Genomic DNA, 16,357 nt, shown 5'->3' with positions numbered 1-16,357 from the left:
CATAATAGTAACAGTGGGCTGTGGTCTTGTAGCACAAGGAACTAGGGGCAGCTAGGTGGCAGCTAGGTGGCGTAGTGGATAAAGCACTGGCCTTGGATTCAGAAGGACCTGAGTTCAAATGTGACCTCAGACACTTAACACTTACTAGCTGTGTGACTCTGGCAAGTCACTTAACCCCAATTGCCTCACCAAAAAAACAAAACAAAAACAAACCACCACACACACACACACACACAAAGCACAAGGAACTATTTCCCAAAGGCCCCTTTAGCATTACCAAATAACCTTACCAAATAAACAGGAGGGAGAATATTGAGTTTATAGGGTCATAGATTTAGTGTTGGAAGGGACCTTAGGAGCCATCTTGTTCAACACCCTCATTTTATACCTATAAAATGATTGATGAGCTTTTACCTTCAATGACCTGTTCTCGTGCTCACCATGTTGCTTCCTTGTCATCTCCAAGACACTCTGGCTTTCTCTTCATATTCCTATAAGAACTTAGACTCCAGCCCCTTGGACTCTGGGTTCTCATTGGTGAGAGTTCACCTTATCTTACCTAGTCCTAGGTCTGCCATGCAACTTCTGGGCCATCCTGCATCCATATCCCTGATGTAGGCACATTCCCCCTACCAACTCATTCACCTGTTTATGTGATTGTCTTCTATTAGAATGTAAGTCCCTTCCTTGATGGCAGGGCCTGTCTTCCTATGTTTATATTTCTGGTGTTTAACTGTGCTTAAAATGCTTTTTTTTTTTAAGGGCAACTAGGTGGTGCAGTGGATAAAGCACTGGCCCTGGATTCAGGAGGACCTGAGTTCAAATCTGACCTCAGACACTTGACACTTACTAGCTGTGTGACCCTGGGCAAGTCATTTAACCCTCATTGCCCTCCAAAAAATGCTTTTTTATTCATAAAATTAAAAGAACATAAGGTTCTTAGGAGCAGAAACCCTTTCACATTTGTATTTGTCCTCTCAGCCCCTAGTACAGTGACTAGCACATTGGGGGTGCTTGCTAATTGATTATAGGCAGGGGTGTGCTGGGGCCAGCTTGCACAGGCTCTAGAGCTGATTGTTAAATTTCCAGAATGAGCATTTCTACCTCAGAAACCAACAAACTGCAAACTATGGTTTGATTTGTTATTTTGTTGATCGTCGAGGCTTAAGAAAATGATGGAGAAAATGTTAATAAAGTGATTAAAGTGAAAGTATGTCATGCGTACTTTTTTTTTTCCTGGAGAGCCAGTTGGTAAACATTTGCCAGCACAGTACTGATTCTAAGTAAGGAAATGAAGGGCCAGAAAGATGAAACAACTTACCCAAGGTCATATAATTAGTAAGTGACAGAGTTGGGATTCAAATCCAGGTCCCTTGATTCCCAGTTTGGCCTTCTTGCCATTATGACACAGAAAATAGCCAACACACAGAGGAGACATGTGAGTTCCTGAATGTTCAGCCTTTCAGCTACCTTGTGTCCAGGTAAATTGAGAATGTGTGTCAATACAGGTAAGCACTGTGGTATAACTGAAAATAACACTCGATTAGGAGTCAGAAGAACTGGGTTCTACCAATGTGCCCTTGAGTGAGTAACTTATACTTTCTAGGCTTCGATTGACTCATTTGTAGAGTGAGAGAGTTGGACACTATGATGATCCCTTCCAGGTCTAGAGTTCTAAATTCACGCATGAGCATCATAATTTGCTCAGCAATGATAATAATGTTATCTTTTAACTATATAGCACTGAGTCATAACTAGCAATTTTTGAGATGAGGAGGGAGAAAAATTCATCTCAGCTGTAGCCAGTTGGGAGGGGGCAAGGGAATAGGACATTGTACCAGGAGGTTTATAAGCAGCTAAAAGGAAAGAAAGCAGGGGCAGCTGGGTGGTGAAGTAGATAAAGCACCACCCCTGGATTCAGGAGGACCTGCGTTCAAATCTGGCCTCAGACACTTGACATTTACTAGCAGTGTGACCCTGGGCAAGTAACTTAACCCTCATTACCCTACAAGAAAAAAAATAAAAAGGAAAGAAAGCACCCTCATAGGCTGCTGCTACAACTGAGCCATGGCATAGGGTTAGGCCCTAGGGATCATCAGCATCCTTTTTATTTTCCAAAACTTTAAAAAAATATTCCAAATAGTTCTTTGCAAGGCATTTAAAACACCAGTTTGTGAGGATAGATTCCGTTGGAGAGAAAGAGAATGCAGCATGCAGGGCTGAGGAATTTTCTTGATTTGGGGCAGGATCTGAGAGTCCAGTTTTCTGGTCAGCCTGGCCGCTGCTCTGTAATTTTGTATTACTCTTTTTCTGTGTCAAAAATCTCTCCTTCTGGGCAGCTAGGTGGCACAGTGGATAAAGCACCGCCCTGGATTCAGTAGTACCTGAGTTCAAATCCAGCCTCAGACACTTGACATTAGCTGTGTGACCCTGGGCAAGTCACTTAACCCCCCATAGCCCTGCAAAAAAAAAAAATCAATCAAAAATCTCTCCTTCTTGGTGTCTAGGTTTATGGAGTCTCTTCTTCTTGAAGTAAGCATCAGTAAGATGACTTGGAATTTTTACACCCGAAAGGTTAACCCTGGTAAAGGTGGTAATGACAAATTTCCGATGTTTCCTTCACAGAAGAACACGGTTGATTGTCAGAGGTCCAGTCATCAATAGCAAGCCACTAGTCAGCTGCTTCAGGAAAACCACTCGCTTGCCCCTGTGTTGGCCAGTGAGCATGAGCAGAACAGTGCCCGGGTGATGCCAGATGGAAGTCTCCCCACGTGCTGGCTGAAGGGCTCTTTGCCACGACTTAGTAGCTTTCTAGGCACATACATCCTCAGTAGGGTAATACGTAGGCATTTTGCGAATCTTCACCACTTGGGTTCCTTCATTCTTATCATCACCAACCGGCTTTGAGATTGTAGCAGGCACCTTCTCTTTCTTTTTCCTTTCAATACAGGTTTTTTGGTGCATTGTACTTCCGCGTGTACATGACCTCTTGGGAACACATGGCAGACCTTGAGTATCTACCAATCCCTCGGGCCAGGACCAGTTCCAGCTGCAATGCTTTTGAGACCTTTTCACCACCTTTTTGGCCACATCTTCCTTTTTGACCCCTTTTCTGTGTTTCCTTTTGGGGTTTTTTGTCTGCCATCTTGAGAGAAGGGAAAGAAAAACTTGTTTGTTTTAATACTTTGACCACTTATCTTTTGGGCCATGGCTTTTAGTCTTCTATATCTCTTAATTATTTATTTATCTTGGATACCAAATCCTTATTAGAGAAATTTGACACAAAGATCCTCCCCGCCCCCCCCATTTCACTGCTTCTCTTTTTATCCTAGGTGAAATGATTTTGTTTGTATAGCAGATTTTCAGTTTCATGTAATAAAAATTATCCATGTAAGGTTTTGTAATAGTTTTTATCCCTTTTTTGGTTAAAAATACATGCCCATAGGGGCAGCTAGGTGACGCAGTGGATAGAGCACTGGCCCTGGAGTCAGGAGGACCTGAGTTCAAATCCAGCCTCAGACACTTAACACTCACTAGCTGTGTGACCTTAGGCAAGTCACTTAACCCCAATTGCCTCACCAAAAAAAAAAAAAAAAAAAGAAAAAAGAATACATGCCCATAGCAGGGTTGGAGCCAAGATGGCAGAGTAGAGGAAGTAGCTGAACTTTCCCAATATTCCCCCCCACCCCCAACTTTAAAATAATGCCTCAGATTGTATTCTGGAGTGGCAAAGCCAACAAAAGATTAGGGTGAGACATTTTCCTAGCTCAAGACAACTTAAGAAGTCAGAAGGGGGGGGCAGCTAGGTGGTGCAGTGGATAAAGCACCGGTCCTGGATTCAGGAGAACCTGAGTTCAAATCTGGCCTCAGATACTTGACACTTTCTAGCTGTGTGACCCTGGGCAAGTCACTTAACCCTCATTGCCCCACAGAAAAAAAGAAGAAGAAGTCAGAAGAAGAAGGAGAGGTCTGTAACACTGAAATGGGCACTGGCCCAGAGCTGGCAACACCAGCTATAGGACTTAGAGGAAGCAATAAGAATAATAGCTGCAGCAGCCGCCGCTTCAGGAGCTCTCAAGTCAGAGATGGTAAGGAGATTGGGTGAATGGTCAGAAAGAGACTGTAGGGGACCCTTGTGCTAGCACTGGGCATAGAACAGAGTGCTGTTGGGCAACTTCACTGCTCGTGCTTGCATCCAGGTCACAGTTCCAGGGTGGAGAGAAGCACTTGCAGTCACAACAGATCAGGGGCCCTGAAAAGCAGCAGTACTTTTGATCACAAGGAATCAGGCTCCTGAAGAGCAGTATTGCTCATGGTTCCAAGGGATCAGAGGCCTATCCTGGGTAAGGACCAGAGCACAGACTAAGAGAGCAGCAACCACACCTCTCCCTAGATTACACCAATTTGGAAATACCAAAAACATCTAAATCACCAGAGCTAGCTCTGAAAATAGCAGTGTGAAAAAGCCTGAAGCTTGGGACAGTGTTATATCCCCCACTCCAGGAACAGAGCCCAAATTTACCATAAAGTTCAAAGTCAAGAAATGAACTGGGAAAATGAGCAAACAACCAAAAAAAAAAAAAAAAAGAACCTGACCACCTGACCATAATGTGGTGACAGGGAAGATCAAGACACAAAATCAAAAGAAGGCAACTATGTCAAAACAGATATAAGCAAAGCATCAAAGGAAAGGAAATATGAATTGTACACAAGCCCAACAAGAATTCCCAGAAAAGCTAAAAATGATTTTTAAAATGAAATAAGGGGGCAGCTAGGTGGCGCAGTGGATAGAGCACCGGCCCTGGATTCAGGAGGACCTGAGTTCAAATTTGACCTCAGACACTTGATACTTATTAGCTGAATGACCCTGTGCAAGTCACTTAACCCCAATTGCCTCACTAAAAAAAATTAAATAAGATAAGTAGAGGAAAAATTGGGAAAAGAAATTAGAGCAATGCAAGAAAATTATGAAAAGACAATTAATAGCTTGTTTTTTTAAAAAGGACAGAAATACTGAAGAAGAGAGAACATATATGCACACTCAAATGAATACTGAAATTTATCTTACACAAGAGGGAAATAGGAAGGCAAGGAGATAAAAGAAAGGGAATAGGTGATAAAAGGGAGGGCAGATTAAGGGAAGCAGCAGTCAGAAGCAAAACAGGCTTTTGAAGAGGGGCAGGGTAAAAAGAGAGAGAAGGATAAACAGAAGGAAACAGGATGGAGGGAAATTCACTGTTAATAATCACAACTGTGAATGTGAATGATATGAATTCACCCATAGAACAGAAAGGGAGAGCAGAATGGATTAGAAACTAGAATCCAACAACATATTATTTACAAGAAACACACGTGAAACAGAGAGACATATACAGAACTAAAATAAGGGGCTGAAGTAGAGCCTATTATGCTTCAGCTGAAGTAAAAAAGGCAGGGGTAGCAATCACAATCTCAGACAAAACAAAAGCAAAAATAGACCTAATTACAATAGATAAGCAGGTGTGTTAACTAAATTATTTGTGGCTAGGCTATGCTTTCTCAAATTATTGCTGCTTATAAATTAATAGCTATTGCACCAGGTTAGGCAGTAAGCATTTATTATTAATTAATATTACATATTGTTAAAGTATTGACTGAGTATCTCCCTGACTTTGCCAGTAGCCACAGGCTTACAGGCCTAACATTTACATACCCCTAAGAAACAGCCCTCTGAGCCAAGAGAGACAGAGAGAGACAGCGACAGAGAGAGAGAGAGAGAGAGAGAGAGAGAGAGAGAGACACACACACACACACACACACACACACACACAGGAGAGGGTGCATGGGGAGCAAAAAGAGAGTGACCCTAATGTGTCCAGGGGTTTTATTCCTCTTAGATAGAGGTGGGTCACCGTACATTGATCTAAGCTAATTGGTTATAGCATCATTTAGCTCCATTGATTGACATCAATAGAGGGTTGGTCTTAGAGAGGGTCAGTTCCTGTGTCTAGGTGTGTCTTCCTCTAGCTAAATAAAAGAATAAATCTACATTCCTTTTGTTCAAGTTAACTCATCCCAGGCAGGTTTCTGGGATGAGGGGAGAGCGGTTAAAATTAATGTCTGGGTTTCTCCTAGAAATTCATTATTAATAATTATTTTCTCACAATTTCCCATCTTACAAAGGCTGTGGGAATGAAGATACATTAATTCGCTCTTGGTGGATCTGTGAATTGTCCAATCGTTCTCCAAAACCATTTGGAACTATACCCAAAAGTTCACTAAACTGGGCATACCCTTCAACCCAGTGATGCCACTTCCAGGATTATACCCCAAGGCAATAAAAAAGTTGAAAAGCACACATACATAGTAAAATATTTCTAGAAGCTCTCTTTGTGGTGGTAAAGAAGTGGAAATGAAGAGGATGCACATCAATGACTGAACAAATTATGATATATGGATGTAAAGGAGAAGTATTATGCCAAAAGAATTTAAGAAAGAGACAATTTCAGAGTAACTTGGGAAAACTTGTGTGAAATAGTACAGAGTGAAGCGAGAAGAACCAGGAAAACAACTTATACAGCAATAGCAATATTGTAAAGACAAACAACTTGGAAAGACTTAAGAACTCTGATACCTGAGGCAGCTAGGTGGTGCAGTGGATAGAGCACCAGCCCTGGATTCAGGAGTACCTGAGTTCAAATCCAGCCTCAGACCCTTGACACTTACTAGCTGTGTGACCCTGGGCAAGTCACTTAACCCCAATTGCCTCACCACAAAAAAAAAAAAAAAGAACTCTGATACCTTCTGACAATGACTCAGAAAAAGACCCATCTGCAAGACATGGCCTATTCTGGAATTTGTTTTGCTTGACTGTGTATTTGTTACAAGGGTTTGCTTTTATCTTTTTCATAGGGGAGAGAGAAAAATAGATTAATTGGAAACTAAATAACCAAATCCTAAAGAATGAGTGGGTCAAAGAACAAATCATAGAAACAATCAATAATTATATTAAAAATAATAGGGGCATACTCAGAAGCCATCACCAATGGAGCTCATTCGGGTTCAGGCTACTAGAATTGCAGAAGACCCAGCAGCCTTAAAGCCACCTAAAATGGACCTTCCAGCGATGGAAGGAAAGAAACAACTTTCACGGACCCATAACCTCAAACTAAGGGACATGAATGTGTTGACTCCTACAGGGTTCTAAAGCTTCCTTTTCATGTGAGCGAAGTTGCTTTCCCTGGTGAACCACTGCTATGTAAAGAGGGTATCTTAGACTTTTCTTTCTTCCCATCAACCTTGCCCTTAACATAGGAAAGATGTCATCCACTTACAATTCTGCTGAGGATAATATTCCTGCTGATTATTTAAGTATTTGTAGCAAAGCCTGAATCTTTCTAATGCAGGAAGACCTATTCTGTAATGTCCCAAAGTTGATCTGAATAACTTCTCAAAGTACAGTTGATCACAGCCAGCTACTGATCTATAGAGCTAGATTGCAGGGGACAAGGAAAATAATTAAAATCTAGTAGACTTTGTTCTGCATATTTATCCAAGATAAATATTTGTTTGGTGGTTCTTTTCTTTGATAAAGAACATTACTATTTTCCATCTTAGTTGCTGGAGCTAACAGCTTCTTCTTAGAGAACACTCCTACTCTAGAATCAAGGCACTAGTTGAGGAGTCTAGTTTCTTGGTCCCTTCCTGGCCAAGAATAGAGAGACAGTAGCTAACAGGGAAATGTTTGTTGGAAGTGGAAGCTGCTGTTTCCCTGTGACACTTAACTTACATAAAAGATACTTAAAAGGTTCTTTGGTTAAGGGCTTGAAGCAGAAGATTTGGTCTGTTCCTGCCCTACAGTGGCCTTTTCTTTTTGGAAAGATTGAAAAGACCAAAGGCTAAGGATTTTGGTTTGTGACTGAATGGTGAAATCATTGTTGGCTCCAGTAGATGAGTTAAGTGGTATTTGTTCACTTTAGCAATAGTTAGCATGCTCAACTCATCTACTAATAACTGATTCTGTTAAATTCTTAAAGGAGATTCTGTGCAATGTTTTGTGCTGCAGAGGAACGGCTGAAATAACTTATTTTTTAAAAACGTGAAAACTCAAGGAAGCTCAGTATGTCTTCAGTGATCTGACATAAATTATCCTGTGACCTTTAACCTCTCCCAAGCATTGGCCTGAATCTTTTCTTACTAGAAAAAGTTGAGCTGCCAGGAGAAATAAAATTGAGAACTCAAAACAAAACAAAACTGAATCATCCTTTTGGTGGTCCCCTCACTAAAGAAGTGATTTACATCTCTGTGCTCTCATTTTTAGAAGCCTATTTCATCACTGTCTCCTTCTTCCTGGTTTTGTTTTGTTGAGTGCTCCCTAAAATGCTCTGAGGAAGAAACACAGTACCCAAGAAGTCTTGGGCCCTTGTATTTCATGTGTATGTACTATTCCTTTTTAATGTGCTGACCTTGATTTGAGAATAAAATTCTCTGGATTGTAAAAAAAAAAATAGGGGCAGGGGGCAGCTAGGTGGCACAGTGGATAAAGCACCGGCCCTGGAGTCAGGAGTACCTGAGTTCAAATCCGACCTCAGACAATTGACACTTACTAGCTGTGTGACCCTGGGCAAGTCACTCAACCCTGATTGCCCTGAAACAAACAAACAAACAAAAACAAACAAAAAAAATAATGACAACAATGAGACAACATGCCAAAATTTGTGGTATGCAGCCAAAGTAGTACTTAGGGGAAATTTTATATCTCTAAATGCATACATGAATAAAAGGGAAAAAAAAGAGATCAATGAATTGGTCGTGAATTTTCTTTTAAAAAACTAGAAAAAGAACAAATTAAGCACCCCCAATTAGACAACAAAATTAAAATCTTGAAAATCAAAGGAGAGCTTAATAAAATTGAAAGAAAAAACATTTGAACTAAGAAATAAAATATGAAAAACAAATAAAATAGATAAACTATTGGTTAATTTAATTAAAAACAAAGAAAACCAAATTACAAATATCAAAAAAGAAAGGGTGAATGCACTACCAATGAAGATGAGATTAAAGCAATTTGTAGGAGGTATTTTCCCCAAATATATACCAGTAAAATTTACAATGTAAGTGAAATGGATGAATATTTACAAAAACATAAATTGTCCAGATTAACAGAAGAGGAAATAGAATACTTAAATAACCCTATCTTAGAAAAAGAAATTGAACAAGTCATAAAGGAATTCCCTAAGGAAAAAATCCCCAGGACCAGATGGATTTACTAGTGAATTCTACCAAACATTTAAGGAACAATTAATCCCCATGCCCTATAGACTATTTGAAAAAATAGGTGACGGGGCAGCTAGGTGGTGCAGTGGATGGAGCACCAGCCCTGGATTCAGAAGGACCTTAGTTCAAATTCGACCTCAGACACTTGATACTTCCTAGCTGTGTGACCCTGGGCGAGTCACTTGGCCCCAATTGCCTCACCAAAAAAAAAAAGAAAGAAAGAAAAAAGAAAAAATAGGTGAAGAAGGAGTCCTACCAAATTCTTCTTATGACACAAATATGGTTTTGATACCTAGACCAGGGGGAACAAAAACAGAATGAAAAGTATAAGCAAATTTCCCTAATGAGTATCGATGCAAAAATTTTCTTTATTTTTAAAAACTATTTTTATTTATTTTGTTAAATATTTTCCAATTACATGTAAAATTTTTAAACATTTAAAAAAATTGTGAGCTCCACATTATCTCCCTCCCTCATGCCCCTCCTTTCTTCTTGAGAAGGCAAGTAATTTGATATCAATTCTACATGTGAAGTCATGCAAAACATTTCCATATTAGCTATGTTGCAAAAAGAAAAAAAACAGACACAAAATTTTAAATGAAAATAAATATAGGGAAAAAGAATACTTTAATTTGCACTCAGAGTTCATCAGTTCTCTCTCTGGGGGTGGATAGCATTTTGCATCACGGATCCTCTGGAATGGTCTTGATCAGAGTAGCTAAGACTTTCTTTTTAATTGAATAGAATTTTATTTTTCAAAATATATGTAAAAACAAATTTTGACATAATTTTTTTTAAAACTCTGTGTTCCAACTTCTCTTCCTCCCTCCCAGTTCCCACCCCCACCCACAAGAACTCAAGCAATTCAAAATAAGTTATACATGAGTAGTCATGGAAAACATTCCCACATTAGCTAGGTTGTGAGAGAAAACAGTTAAACAACAAAACTTCAGATTAAGGAATTGTCAAAGAAAAAAATTTTTAAATGTGTTTCCATCTGTTTTCAGATACTATCAGTTCTTTCTCTGTAGATGGGTTGCAATTTTCATAAGTCCTTCAGGGTTATATTGGATCATTGCCTTGCTGAAAATAACCACATGCTTTCCAGCAGATCATCTTACAATATTGCTGTTATTATGTATACAGTACATTTCACTCTGCTTCAGTTCATGTAGGTCTTTCCAGGTTTTTCTGATAGTATCCTGTTCATCATAACCTGTATATAATACCTTAGACTTGACAAAGGATTTTCTTCATAATAGCCCAGCAAAGTAGGTACCATACGATTTGCCATTATAATCAATCATCATAACTATTTCCCTCCATCCTATTCTCTTCCCATGATATTTACTCTATTTTCTATCTTCTTTTAACCTATTCCTCCTCAAAATTGTATTACTTCTGACTGTCCCCTCCCCCGCTCTGCACTCCCTTTTTTCACCCTTCCCTCCTTATCCTCTTCCCCTCCTACTTTTCTGTAGGGTTAAAAGAGACTTTCACAGTTGATCATCCTTAACAATATTGCTGTTACTGTGTACAATATCCTCCTGGTTCTGCTCCCTTCACTTTTCATTACTTCATACTTTCATTACTTCATTACTTCCCACGTTTTTCTGAAGCCATTTTTCTTGTCATTTCTTACAACACAATAGTGTTCCATCACAATTATATACCCCAACTGGTTCAGCCATTCCCCATTTGATGGGCATCCCTTCAATTTCCAATTCCTTGCCACCACAAAAAGAGCTGCTATAAATATTTTGTGTATATTGGCCCTTTCCCCTTTTTTAAAATCTCTTTGGGATATAGACCCACTATTGGTATTACTGGGTCAAAGATACAAATTCATAACCCTTTAGGCATAGTTCCAAATTGTTCTCCAGAATCATTAGACTAGTTCACAATTCTAACCAATAACGTATTAGTATCCCAATTTTTCCACATCCCTTCTAGAATTTATCATTTTCCTTTTCTGTCATGTTAGCCAATCATATAGGTGTTAGACGGTATCTCAAAGTTGTTTTGATTTGCATTTCTCTAATCAGTACTGATTTAGAGTATTTTTTAATATATTTCCCCAATTATCTATAAAATAATTTTAACATTTGTTTTTTAAATAATATTTTATTTTTCTAATTACATGTAAAGACAATTTTAAATATTCATTTAAAAATATTTTAATTTCCAAATTCTCTCCCTCTCTCCCCCCTCCACTCACTTCTTCCAGAGACAGTAAGCAATTTGATATAGGTTATACATGTGCAATCATGAGAAACATATTTCCATATTATTCATATTGTGAAAGAGAGCACAGACCCAAAAGAGTGAAAAAATAAAGTGAAAAATAATATGCTTTGATTTGCATTCAGACTTCAACAGGTCTTTCTCTGGAAGTGGATAGCATTTTCCATCATGAATCCTTTGGAATTCTCTTGGATTATTTTATTGCTGAGAATAGCCAAGCCATTCGCAGTTCTTCACCATACAATATTGCTGTTACTGTGTACAATGTTCTCCTGGTTCTGCTCACTTCATTCTTTGTCGGTTCATATAAGTCTTTCCAAGTTTTTCTGAAACCATGGTGCTTGTCATTTCTTATAGCACAACAGTATTCCATTATAGTCACATACCAAAATTTGTTAAGCCCCATTCCCCAGTTGGAAATCCCCTCAATTTCCAATTCTTTAGAGCATTTTTTCATGTGACTATTGATAGCTTTGATTTCTTCTTCTGAAAACTGCCTGTTCATATCCTTTGACCATTTATCAACTGGGGAATAGTTCCTATTTATAAATCTGGCTCAGTTCCTTATATATTTGAGAAATAAGGCCTTTATCAGAGAAAACTAATGCAAGTTTTTCTGCCAGTTTCCTGCTTTCCTTCTAATTTTGGCTGCATTGGTTTTATTTGTGAAAAAGTTTTTAAATTTAATGTAATCAAAATTATCAGTTTTACATCCTGTGATGCTCTCTATCTCTTGTTCGGTCATAAACTCTTCCCTTATCTATAGATCTGTTAGGTAAAATTTTCCATGTTCCCCTAATTTACTTATGATATCACCCTTTATGTATAAGTCATTTGTCCAATTTGACCCTATCTAAATATATGGCGTAAGATGTTGGTCTATGCCCAGTTTTGCCAAACTGCTTTCCAGTTTTCTCAGAAATTTTTGTCAAATATTTAGTTTTTACCTCATAAGCTTAGATCTTTGGGTTAGGCAAACATTAGATTACTATGGTCATTTACTACTGTGTATTGTGTACCTACATGCAAAATTTTTAAACAAAATACTAGGAAAGAGATTACATCAATATGTCACGAAGATCATACACTATGATTAGGTAGGAGTTACACAAGGAATGAAGGACTGGTTCAAAATTAGAAGAACTATAAACATAACTGACCATATCAATATAAAAAACAATAAAAATCATATGATTATCTCAATAGATACAGGAAAAAGCTTTCGACTAAACACAATACCCATTCCTAATACAACACTAGAAATCACAGGAATAAATGGAGCTTTTCTTAAAATGATAAGAAGTACCTATCAAAAAACAAGAGCAAGCATTATCTGTAATGGGGATACATTAGAAGCCTTCCTAATAAGATCAAGGGTGAAGCAAGGATATCCATTATCGACACTATTATTCAATATATTATAAATGATAGCTATAGCAATAAGATAAGAAAAAGAAATTGAAGGAATAAAAATAGGCAATGAGAAAACAAAACTATCACTCTTTCCAGATGCTATGATGGTATAGAGAACCCTAGAAAATTAACTAAAAACTAGTTGAAACAATGAACAACTTTAGCAAAGTTACAGGGTACAAAATAAACCCACACACATCATCAACACTTCTATATATTTCCAACAAAACCTAGCAGGAAGATAGAGAAATTCCATTTAAAATAACTGCAGACATAATAAAATACTTGGGAGTATACCTGCCAAGGTAAACTCCAGAATTATATGAACACAATTATAAAACGTTTTTACATACAAATTAAGTCAGATCCAAACAATCGGAAAAATATTAATTGCTCATGGGCGGGCTAAGCCAATATAGTAAAAATGGCAATTCTACCTAAATTAATTTACTTATTCAGTGCCATACCAACCAAACTACCCAAGAATTGTTTTATAGAGCTAGGGAAAAAAGTCATCTGGAAGAAAAAGAATATCAAGGGAATTAATGAAAAAAATGTGAAGGAAGGCAGCCTAGTAGTATCAGATTTCAAACTATATTACAAAGTGGTAATCATCAAAACAATTTGGAACTAGATAAGAAATAGTGGTGGATCAGTGAAATAGATGAGGTACACAATACACAGTAGTAAATGACCACATTAATTTAGTGTTTGAAAAGCCAAAGCTCCAAGCTTTTGCAGCAAGAATTCATTAAGTGACAAAAATTTCTAGGAAAACTGGAAAGCAGTTTGGCAGAATGTAGGCACAGACCAATATCTCACACCATATACCAAAATAAGATTGAAATGGGTATATAGTTTAGACATAAAGGGTGATATCATAAGTAACTTAGAGGAGCATGGATCTATGGATAAGGGAAGAATTTATGACCAAAGAAGACATAGAGAGGATCACAAGAAGTAAAATGGATAATTCTGATAAAATGAAATTTTAGAGGCTATTACACAAACAAAACCAATGCAGCCAAAATTAGGTGGAAAGCAGGAACCTGGGGGAAAATGTTTTTACATCAAGTTTCTCTGATAAATGCCTCATTTTTCAAATATAGGGGGAACTGAGCCAACTTTTTTTTTAAAAATAAGAGTGATTTTGCAATTGATAAATGGTCAAAGGATATGAACAGGCAGTTTTCAGAAGAAATCAAAGCTATCGAGTCACATGAAAAAATGCTCTAAATCACTACTGATGAAAGAAATGCACATTAAAACAACTTATGAGATACCAACTCACTCCTATTAGATTAGCTAACAAGACGGAAAAGTAAAATGACAAATGATGGCAGGATATGGAAAAGCAGGGATTTTTGGTAGAGTTGTGAACTAGTCTAACCATTTTGGAGAACAATTTGGAACTCCAAATAAAGGGCTATAAAACTGTGCATACCTTTGACCCAGTAATACCACTAGTAGGTGTGTATCCCAAAGAGGTTAAAGAAAAGGGAAAAGGACCTATATGTACAAAACATTCATAGCAGCCCTTTTTGTGGTGGCAAAGAATTGGAAATTGAAGAGATGCCCTTCAATTGGGGAATGGCCGAACAAATTGAGATATATGATTACGATGTGTATTGTTGTTGTTTGTCCTTTGTTCCCAAAGAGGACTGTGACATCGGGGTGATGTCATGACTTACACTGAATTGGATTGAAGCGAGGAAGGGCTGTGCAAGGTCACCAGCCTCATTCTCCTCTCCAGAGCCATCTGGGTCCAGTGGCAAGATAGATATCATGATGACTGGAGATGGCCCTGGATGTTTAAAGCAATTGGGGTTAAGTGACTTGCCCAGGGTCACACATCTAGTAAGTGTCTGAGGTGAGATTTGAACTCAGGTTCTCCCAACTTCAGGGCCAGTATTCTATCCACTGCACCACCTAGCTTCCCCTTATGATGGAACACTATTAGGCTGTAAGAAATGACAAGTAGGATGGTTTCAAAAAAAACCTGGGAAGACTTATGTGAATTAATGAAGAGTGAAGTGAGCAGAACCATGAGAATGTTGCACACAACAGTAATATTGTTAAGTATGGCCAATTATGAAAGGCTTAGCTACTCCGATCAAGACAATGACCCCAAGACCATTCCAAGGGACTCATGATGCAAAATGCTATCTACCTCCAGAGAGGGAACTAATGAACTCTGAGTACAGATTAAAGCATGTTTTTTCAACTTTATGTTTCTTGCTTTTTATTATTTTTTGGCAACATGGCTAAAATGGAAATATGTTTTGCATGACTTTACATGTATAATCGAGATTATATTGCTTGCCTTTTCCAAAAAGGGGGGGAATGGGAGAGAGTTAGAGAATTTGTTTCTTTTCTAATTTTTTATGCTATGATCTTTAATATTACGGTCTTGTATTTAATTAGAACGTATTATGGAATCTGGAGTAAGGCGTCAGACTAAACCTAATTTCTGCCAAATTGCTTTCCAGTTCTTATCAAATAGGGAGTTCTTTCCTAAGTAATTTATGTTTTCCAGTTTATCAAACACTGGGTTATTCACTAACATTGTTTCTGATTCTCCCTTGTTTAGTCTGTTCTGCTAATCTACTTCCCTATTGTTAACCAATACCAAATGGTATTGACGGCTAATGTTTTAAATTATAGTTTGGGATCTAGAAGTGGTATTCCATGTTCATCACTACCTCATTTCATTATTTCCCTCTCTTTTCTAGATCCTTTATTTTGCCAAAGTAATTCTGTTATTATTTTATCAAATTATGTAAAGTATCCTTTTGTTAGTTTAATTGTCATAGCATTAAAACTGGAAAGTAACTTTGGTAATATTGTTATTTTTATAACAATGGCACTGCCCAGTTTGGAACACTGAATATTACTGTTATTCTTGATTTCTTTAAGGAGAACGTTGGAATTGAATCTATACAAGTCTCTTATGTGCTTTGGGAGTATGCATTTTTACTTATTTCAATTAGGAATTTTCCTTCCTATTTTTGCCTCACTCTTTTTTTGTTTGTTTGTTTTGCTGGGCAATGAGGGTTAAGTGACTTGCCCAGGGTCACACAGCTGGTAAGTGTCAAGTGTCTGAGGCTGGATTTGAACTCAGGTCCTCCTGAATCTAGGGCCGGTGCTTTATCCACTGCTCCACCTAGCTGCCCCAGACTCACTCTTTTTTTTTTTTAAGTGAGGCAATTGGGGTTAAGTGACTTGCCCAGGGTCACACAGCTAGTAAATGTTAAGTGTCTGAGGCCGGATTTGAACTCAGGTACTCCTGACTCCAGGGCCGGTGCTCTATCCACTGCGCCACCTAGCTGCCCCCAGACTCACTCTTAATATCTAGGAGTACTGCTTAATTTTGAGGGTTTATTTTGTAGCCTGCAACTTTGCTGGTTATTGTCTCATTTGATGTCTTTGCTGATTCCCTAGGATT

This window comes from Dromiciops gliroides, chromosome X (assembly GCF_019393635.1).
Source record: "Dromiciops gliroides isolate mDroGli1 chromosome X, mDroGli1.pri, whole genome shotgun sequence".
Classification (NCBI taxonomy): domain Eukaryota; kingdom Metazoa; phylum Chordata; class Mammalia; order Microbiotheria; family Microbiotheriidae; genus Dromiciops; species Dromiciops gliroides.
The sequence above is the reverse complement of the archived record's forward strand: the minus strand, read 5'-3'. Positions refer to the sequence as shown.